This window comes from Carcharodon carcharias, chromosome 15 (assembly GCF_017639515.1).
Source record: "Carcharodon carcharias isolate sCarCar2 chromosome 15, sCarCar2.pri, whole genome shotgun sequence".
Taxonomy (NCBI): Eukaryota; Metazoa; Chordata; class Chondrichthyes; order Lamniformes; family Lamnidae; genus Carcharodon; species Carcharodon carcharias.
In genome coordinates, this window is record NC_054481.1 from 16138848 (window position 1) to 16147623 (window position 8776).

The following is an 8776-nucleotide window of genomic DNA, read 5'->3' on the forward strand; positions in this document are numbered from 1 at the left end:
CTTAATTCTGATGAAGAGTCATACAGACTCAAAACATCAACTGTATTCCTCTCCGCAGATGCTGTCAGACCTGCTGAGTTTTTCCAGGTATTTTTGTTTTTGTCTCTGTAACACAGAACTTGAAGAGGCATTGCCTGTTGTTGAAAAAGAGGTATTAGGAAAGAATCTTTAAAACATATTAAAAATAACTTGAAATAAATATATTGCAAAGTTTTTATTACAGCAGTGTTGGTAACAATTGGGTCATTCTATTCACACTACTTTTAGTTCAACTCAGTTGTCAACGCAAGGATTTGTAAGACTACAACTGAACGAACAGCCATAAATAAGAAGTTTCTCTAGATTGTTTCTTAAGTTAATAATGGTGAAGAAGTCAATTTATAATTAATGGATGTGCAAAATTGCTGACTCTCATGCCTTCTCCCTTTATAGAACCCTAAACTCTTTCATCCATAAATAATGTGTGGATTTGTCACTGACAGTCGTATCTAAGTATCCATCGAACCTTCCAAATCATGGGAAAGTTGAGTGAACAGCAATTCAGGAATTCCATGCATCGGGTAGGCCCTGTAAAGCACTAAGACTAAAAAGAAAACTTTTCATCTAATTAATGTAGAAAATGATAAGCCGAATAGCCACATTAAACAATGGGAACAATGCAACACATTTTAATACGTGCAGTAGTAGATCACCCTCACAGTTAATGATCAAATTACATTTTATAACCAATAAATAATTATCAGCTAAAAACGCCTTAACATTTTTCGCCACATTTTCGTAAGATTACCAAAAGCACTTACATGGATGAAAGTTAATTGTCAGTGAATGCTTTTTTGAGACAATTTCTTTTAAAAGATATTCCTCACCCAACAACCTCCACATCCCACCCCACCCCACCTCATAGCCTTCTTGTCAACAGCCCAAAGGGGTAGGCTGAAAAACTGGTTCCGTGCAATAACTTTCCTGAGGCACAGTTGGAACTGTGCACTGAAGTCCTAATGACGTGCCATGCAGCACTTATTCATTGAAAAAGTACATTTTAATACCTGCTTTTAATTTATTAAAGTGTGATTTTGGAACTCGACACTTTATACCCTTGTAAAATCAATAAATCTGAGCTCTTCTAAAGGACCAGTCTTTGAATATTGCAATGCTGTCTTGACCCTTTAAAACCAGCTTCGAAAAATTAAATTCAGTTTATGCTCAGTGGGACATCAATCTCATCATATTGGCTGGCTTGGTGTCAGTCAATTACAAAGTGAACATTGGCACCAGTTTTCAGCTGAAGAGTTAGAGGAGGGGGTAGGACTTAAAGAAAACGTACAGTAAAGAAAATGTATTTACATAATGAACCACAAACAGGATCTATTTGTACAGCACACTGCAGCAACCTATCTACTCAGTTTGTTAAACAGTGTCTCAAATTACAACAAAGGGACTCCCAACAACATCAGGATTATGCAGCAAAATGCTTTGAGCGTAAGATTGATACATAATGAAAATTGTGAGCCTAAAATCAACCTCAGTCACTTACAGCATTGTAGTCCCAGGATGATGGATGGAGCATTAATCTATTATTCCACTCCGGCCAACACTTGTGCCGTCACTATATGCAGCCAATTAATTACTACAATCTTCAGACCAAAATGTTTTCATCAGGTAAGATGATCCAATGATGTGGGGAAGCATTGCGTACTCATTTTTTATTATGTAAAGGCATATTTTATTGATTAAAACAAGTGGTTCCAATTATACCAACCGTTACTCTCCATGTTCATCTGCTGTAAGGGAGAAAGCTTTCTGTGACTTTTTATTTAAGAATTGTTACAATTTCAAGTTTGACATAGATACTGTCTCAGGGATCAGTGGTATCAATTGCTCCTGTGAGCAATCGTGCTCTGATTGGAGTTGACTGACACTGTCCTATGATTGTTTGTAGGCAGCATTACCCAGATTTTTAACAATAGTGTCCCCTTTCTGATCTGACCTGGATATTGATGTCTTTCATATGTATACTTCTTCAATTTCCCTGCAGGGTAGACCGAGCCAACACTTGGTGAGACAAGGCTGGATACAAATTGTTAAGTTCAGTTATTCACAGCAAATGTACATACAGAATAACAGTTGTTATAATTGGATTCCAATCAATACAATGTGTCTTTGCATAATCATTCAAAATAATAAACTATCCTTTCCCATGACCTTATTTGTTTGGAACTGAATAATACTTTGCATTTTGGTCTTCAGTCTAGGGCACAGGGCTCTTGATACAGTTTCCTGTCTTTACTACCCTCAGCTTGACTCCAGTGTCAGCTTTTATTCAAGCCAACCAAACCCCCTCAACAAAGCCTAACTTGACAATGACTCATTGCATTTAACTGATGAGAGTTGTTGCAGCAGTACTGAATGTGAAGGCTCACTAGAATGCTAGCCTTTCATTGTCTGCAGCACACTGGCTCAGATAGCCTGTCTGAAGATTAATCAATACCCCCCCGCCCCCCCAGACATGCTGTCATGTGAATTTAACTCCACACAGCTATATTTAGTTCAATAATATTTTAACAGCTTTTATACCAAGTATCCCCTCCTCTGTCATGAGGGTTTAATCAGGAAGCTCAAAACGTGTCAAGAGTGATGTCCAATTATCTTGAAGTAAACCATTTAATAGCTTTTGGACTGATATAAATCTATAAACAATTGGACCTAATAACTGCTGCTGATGTATTACATATTTATAAATAAGGGTGCCTATTTGAACAGCACTGAGCTGGAAAAATGTGTAGTAAAAAGCTAGTTAATAATTCAGATAGAGTCTGGTGATTTGCGTAGCTGTTAGATAAAACTGCAGAGAGAAGAAAAACAATTTAGGTAATCTGTCCTTTTGTGATTTAAATCAGTGTAATCTGTTATGGATTGCCTATCAGTCAGAGAATCCATATCTGCAGTGAGTTACATGGCTTGAACAATTCAGTTAATGTTATACAGGAATTATAAATGTCTTTTGAGCCTCAAAGTTAAATTGTAGCCTTGAATTTCCAGTGTGGCAATGAATATATTATGCATTGAACACATAGCTCCTTAAAGTGAGATTTGTTTCTGCTTCCCATTGCTGAGTGAGGCTTTAGTGGTCTCTGATATAATGTCATACCTGTCGTCCCACGAAGCAATTTAAACAGGCAGTCAGACTCTGCCATATGTCTAATTCCTTTAACGTCTCCATTATCTGTCACATTTTATAACATATAAAACTATTTTTAAAAGGAGGTATGTATTCTTGATAAATTTCCATTCCAGTACACAATCACCAGCCGAGAGGACCTAACACAACCTAAGCCCAAGTTTTTGTTGCTGCCGTTGTCTAAGCAGATGGGTGGATGTGCATGAAGACTGGAGTGAGAATTTCCCTGAGATTCCTTTGCTTCCTTTTGTCTCAACACCTGGTTTTTGCTTAACTCACCATCACAACTGCACAGCTGAGATCAGTGACCCAGTTTTTGTGAATCTTACCTCTCTGAGGCTGTAGTTTCTGTAACTTTCCCCATCATGCAGCCCACTCATTCCAACTTCTTCAGTTAGTTGTGAGGCTTCTGATCTCTCCTCAGTTCTTAATTCTGTTCACAATGGCTGCTGGGGCAGACGCCATGTCATCTGTGATGCTCGCACAGCTTGACATCATGAATGGAGGTCTAACATTGGATTCCTGGAAAATTATTTTCCAATTCATACTGGAGTTTATTAATCAACACAGCCCTGAATAAAGTACACACATTTTTTCACAGGACTAACACTGGCCACCACTGATGTGTAATAACATTAGTTAACTGCCCTTTAGTAATTTAAATCAACCCAACTAGTCACAGGTCATCAATTAATTAAGTAAATATTTGGTACTAAGCAAGGGCTGAGCACTTTTCCTGGTTGCAAAACATTTGAGATATACTGGACTATGGTTTAAGCATTCAAATTTTGAATTGGAAATATAATTTTTCACTGTGCATGCTCTAACTCAACCTTACCTGATCATTAAAATACGATCTACTCTCAGCTATCAACATAAAGACAAACATTTGCTGCGCTATTTAGTTGAACCGGTTTCTCCAAAGTTGATCTGCATAATTTTCAGTGAAAGATAGTACAATGATGTAAGGAAGAACAAAGAACTTGCATTTATATAGCACCTTTCACAAGCTCAGAATGTCTCAAAGCACTTCACAAGCAATAGGAGCTTTTCTCTGATGCTATGGTAGGAATTTGAGCTCATTCTATGATTCCATGAGCACAAATCACACCATGGCAGATAGGAATTAAACACCAGCATCAGTGATAGTGACCCTGTAGCCTCTGGATTGTCATAAAAACCCACCTGATTCACAAATGTACTTTAGGGAAGAAAACCTGCTGTCTTTTCCCAGTCTGATCTACATGTGATTCCAGACACACAATGTGGTTGACTTTCAAAGGATCTAGTTGTCAAGGGTAATAGCAGCCTTCCATCTCTTAAGACGATGGTTTGCACAATGGTGGTCAACTCTGTGTTAAGCATCACCTGGTGTAGCTCAGGAGCCCCATACTGGCATGATATTTATTGCAGAGAAAGACAGTGGGCTGAGAAGGCACATGATTCACTGGCCTCTGTCTTGGCCAGCTGAGCTTTATGTTCCTGCTCGTCTCTTCCAACCCTCTTTCAAACAGTCAGCGACTCACTCCCATTGGTCAGTGTCAATGTCCACCATCTTCACATCTCGCATGCAGGTGTGCTTGTAGCAGAGGAATGGATACCCAAGAGGTTGTGACCCAGTGGCCAGTTCACCATATAGAAGGTCTTTAGGTATATGGCCATCGTCCATCTAATTAGTGTGGCTGGGCCAGCACAGACATTGCTGTCTTAGCAATGAGCATGTGCTGATGGAATGAGCATGCTCCAGGACCTCTGAATTAATGATATTGTCCTGCCGAGAGATGTCAAGGATACGTCTGAGACAGTGACAGCGGAATCTGTTCAGCTTTTTCTCCTGCTAGCATATGTTGTTCAGGTCTCACCACTGTGGAGTGCACAGAGGACGCTGGCTTGGCCACCTCACAGTTTGATGTTCTTGGTCAAGCGGCAGTTGTTCCACACTCTCTTAGTTGAACACAACAGCTGCAGCTTTTATGATGTGTGTGTTGATTTCAACATTCAGTAACAGATTGCTGTTGATTGTGGAGTCGAGATATATGGAGCCATCAACAACCTCCAGCATCACATTGTCAATGCTGCTAGATGGTAGTCTGGCAACATCCTGGACATTTGCCTTCCTGATGCTGATGGTCAAACCAAATTATTTATTTTTAATTTATTTGTTCATAGGATGTGGGAGTCACTGGCTAGGCCAGAAGTTATTGCCCATCCCTAATTGCCTTTGAGAAGGTGGTGGTGAGCCACCTTCTTGAACCCCTGCAACCCATGTGGTGTCGTTACCCCCACAGTGCTGTTAGGGAGTTCCATGCATGAGGCAGTCTGTCCATTTACCGCTGAAGGTGTTCCTCAGTGTGGAATGCCAGTGCAGCATTGCCAGAGGAACTCTCGGATGAGGACTTGACACACCTTTGTCTTGGATCTCAGGCGAGAAAGTTGAACAGCCTCCCATCAGGTGTGATATGTAAGTAGACATCCTCTGTAGATGACCTGAAGCATATGTCGGCAGCAAAGAGAAGAATATGCCAAAGAGTATCGGTGCCAGAATACTCCAGTAACTCCACTGAGGATCTCAAAGGGTTCTGATGTTGCCCCACCATCTCTGACCTTAACACTCACGCCCCCCACTCCCCCATCCCCAGTGTTGCCATGGAAAGAGGAGATCACATTGAGCAGCTTCTGCAGGCAGCCAATTTTCTCCAGCAACTTAAATAGACCACCTCTGCTCACATGGTCGAATGTCTTGGGGAGATTGACGGAAGCAACATGTAATGGCCTGCTTTGTTCACCATATTTGTCTTGCAGCTACTGTTCAGCAATTGTAGATTCTCCAGTTCTGAAACCACGCTGGGATTCTGGGTTCAGCCACGAGCTGGGGTCTGACAAGAGCAACAATGTTTTTCCCATGATGTTCATCAGGGTGATGCCACAATAATTGTTGCAATTGCTGTGGCTCTCCTTGTTCTTGTACAGGGTCAAAGTCTTTGCATCGTACACACCCTCTCTCCAGAGATTAGGGGCGTTCGGGCAGATGCTGCAGGAGTGCTGCTTTCCCATGCTTGATGAGTTCAGGCGGTATAGCATCAGCACCAGGAGCTTTGCCCCTGGCAAGTGAGTCAATAGTTTTGCTGAGCTCCTCGACTGTGGGTTCAATGCCCAGCTCTGCCATGACGGGTGGGCTTTCCAGAGCTTCCTCAATGACAATGTTCTCCCTGGAGCGCAGCTCAAGGGCAACAAATGCTTGCCCTGCTGGTGACCTCCTCATCTTGTGAGAGAACTTAAAAAATGCTCCTGAGGGTTCAGAGGAACCTGTCCCCAGGCCTGCTTGACCACAGTAGCAGCCAAGGGTCATCACATTATTCATGACTTTGATTTAAAACAAGTAAATTATTAATTATAAAAATTAGAAATGGTACTTTGATTTAAAAAACCAACAAGCATTGAGCCAGTGCTTAACAGCAGCAGAATAAAATATCCTGAATGTAGGAACAAAGAGCTGAGATTTTCTGAATGGGCAGCTCACTTATCTGGCTAATAATAGAATGAAATATGTTTAATAGTAATTGCATGGAGAAGCTGGATAAAATATGAGAGCTGAACGTTCAGAATATGCAAATCGATTGTGTTAATATAGAGGAACTTAATTCACAGGGATTCGTGGGAAATGGAGAAGTTTCCCTTCCCCAAAACAAGTTAGCATTATTAAAAAACTGGCCTAATCTATCATCATTGAAAAAAGGGTTTTTTTTTTTCTGTCCAAAGGAATGATTCAGAGCTCTCCAATACTATGGTGCGGATAAAAACAGAAACAGAAATACCTGGAAAAACTCAGCAGGTCTGGCAGCATCGGCGGAGAAGAGCACAGTTGACGTTTCGAGTCCTCATGACCCTTCAGCAGAACTAATTAAAAATGGGAAAGGGGTGAAATATAAACTGGTTTAAAGGGTGGGGGGTGGGGGGGGGCGGGGGAGTGGTTTGGGACAAGCAGCCAGTGATAGGTGGAGATGACCAAAAGCTGTCACAGACTAAAGAACAAAGGTGTTGAAGGTGGTGATATTATCTAAAGGAATGTGCTAATTAAATGTAGAAGACAGGACAGATAAGGTACAGATAGCTCTAGTGGGGGTGGGGGAATACTAAAAGGTAGAAATAAACAATGGGTGGAAATGCATTTAAAAATAATGGAAATAGGTGGGAAAAGAAAAATCTATGTAAATTATTGGAAAAAACAAAAAGGAGGGGGAAGAAATGGGAAGGGGGTGGGGATGGAAGAGAGAGTTCAAGATCTAAAATTGTTGAACTCTTTTCCCACCTATTTCCATTATTTTTAAATGTATTTCCACCCATTGTTTATTTCTACTTTTTAGTATTCCCCACCCCCACTAGAGCTATCTGTACCTTATCTGTCCTGTCTTCCACACTTAATTAGCACATTCCTTTAAATAATATCACCACCTTTAACACCTCTTTGTTCTTTTGTCTGTGACAGCTTTTGGTTATCTCCACCTATTACTGGCTGCTTGTCCCAACAAACCTCCCCCCACCCCCAAACCAGCTTATATTTCACCCCTTTCCTATTTTTACTTAGTTCTGTTAAAGGGTCATGAGGACTCAAAACGTCAACTGTGCTCCCCTCCGTCGAAGCTGCCAGACCTGCTGAGTTTTTCCAGGTATTTTCTGTTTCTGTTTTTGTTTTGGATTTCCAGCATCCGCAGTATTTTTTTTTGTTTTTATTCTGTTTTGTGGATAGTTCCTTGAGAATGAAGGCAAAATACTGCGGATGCTGGAAATCTGAAATAAGAACGGAAAATGCTGGGAAAAAGCCTCAGCAGGGTCTGGCAGCATCGGTGGAGAGAGAGAGAGAGAGAAACAAGAGTTAATGTTACGACTCCGTATGACCCCTGAGCAGGTTCTAGCAGCATCTGCGGAGATGTGTTCTGCATCGGCAGCATGTGTGACACTGACACCCAGAGTATAGAATGGGGGTGAAGGTCAAGGGTCTGCACCTAGGCAGAGTGCTGGAACTGGGAAGCATCTCAAAGTCAGGGTGCTAACACGCTGGGAGGGGAGCTTCCTGTTGGCGGGGCATCAATCCATTTTCTGGTGCTTGTGCCTCCTCCTTGCTTAGCAAAGTGGCACCTTGTGCCAGACCTGCTGAGTTTTTCCAGGTATTTCTGTTTCTGTTTTTGTTTTGGATTTCCAGCATCCGCAGTATTTTTTTTTTTGGTTTTTAATCTATTGTGTGGATAGTTCCTTGAGAATGAAGGCAAAATACTGCGGATGCTGGGAATCTGAAATAAGAACAGTAAATGCTGGGAAAAAGCCTCAGCAGGGTCTGGCAGAATCCGCGGAGAGAGAGAGAGAGAGAGACAGATGCTGTCAGACCTGCTGAGCTTTTCCAGCAAAAAATTCTGTGTTCAGTCCCTGAGAATGTTTCGGGCTGAAAACTGAATTATCCAAATAACCTGAGATGGAGCAACATCAGTGACAGCGAAATGGCAATCAAGTGCAAATATATATATGATAAAAAGTGCCATTGGCATGGAACAAGTTTGAATTAAGAGCAGGCGGTGCGGGTCTGGTGTGTTTCATTTATTTTTG

General features: G+C 41.3%; 1 long non-coding RNA gene across 1 annotated transcript; it reads right to left on the reverse strand.

The window, feature by feature from the left end:
* Window positions 1–38: 38 nt before the first annotated feature.
* Window positions 39–7040, reverse strand: LOC121288618. Its single transcript, XR_005945394.1, has 3 exons — window positions 6994–7040; window positions 3508–3700; window positions 39–134 (listed from the first exon to the last, which is right to left on the reverse strand). It is a non-coding gene; the product is annotated as an uncharacterized LOC121288618 (long non-coding RNA).
* Window positions 7041–8776: the final 1736 nt, after the last annotated feature.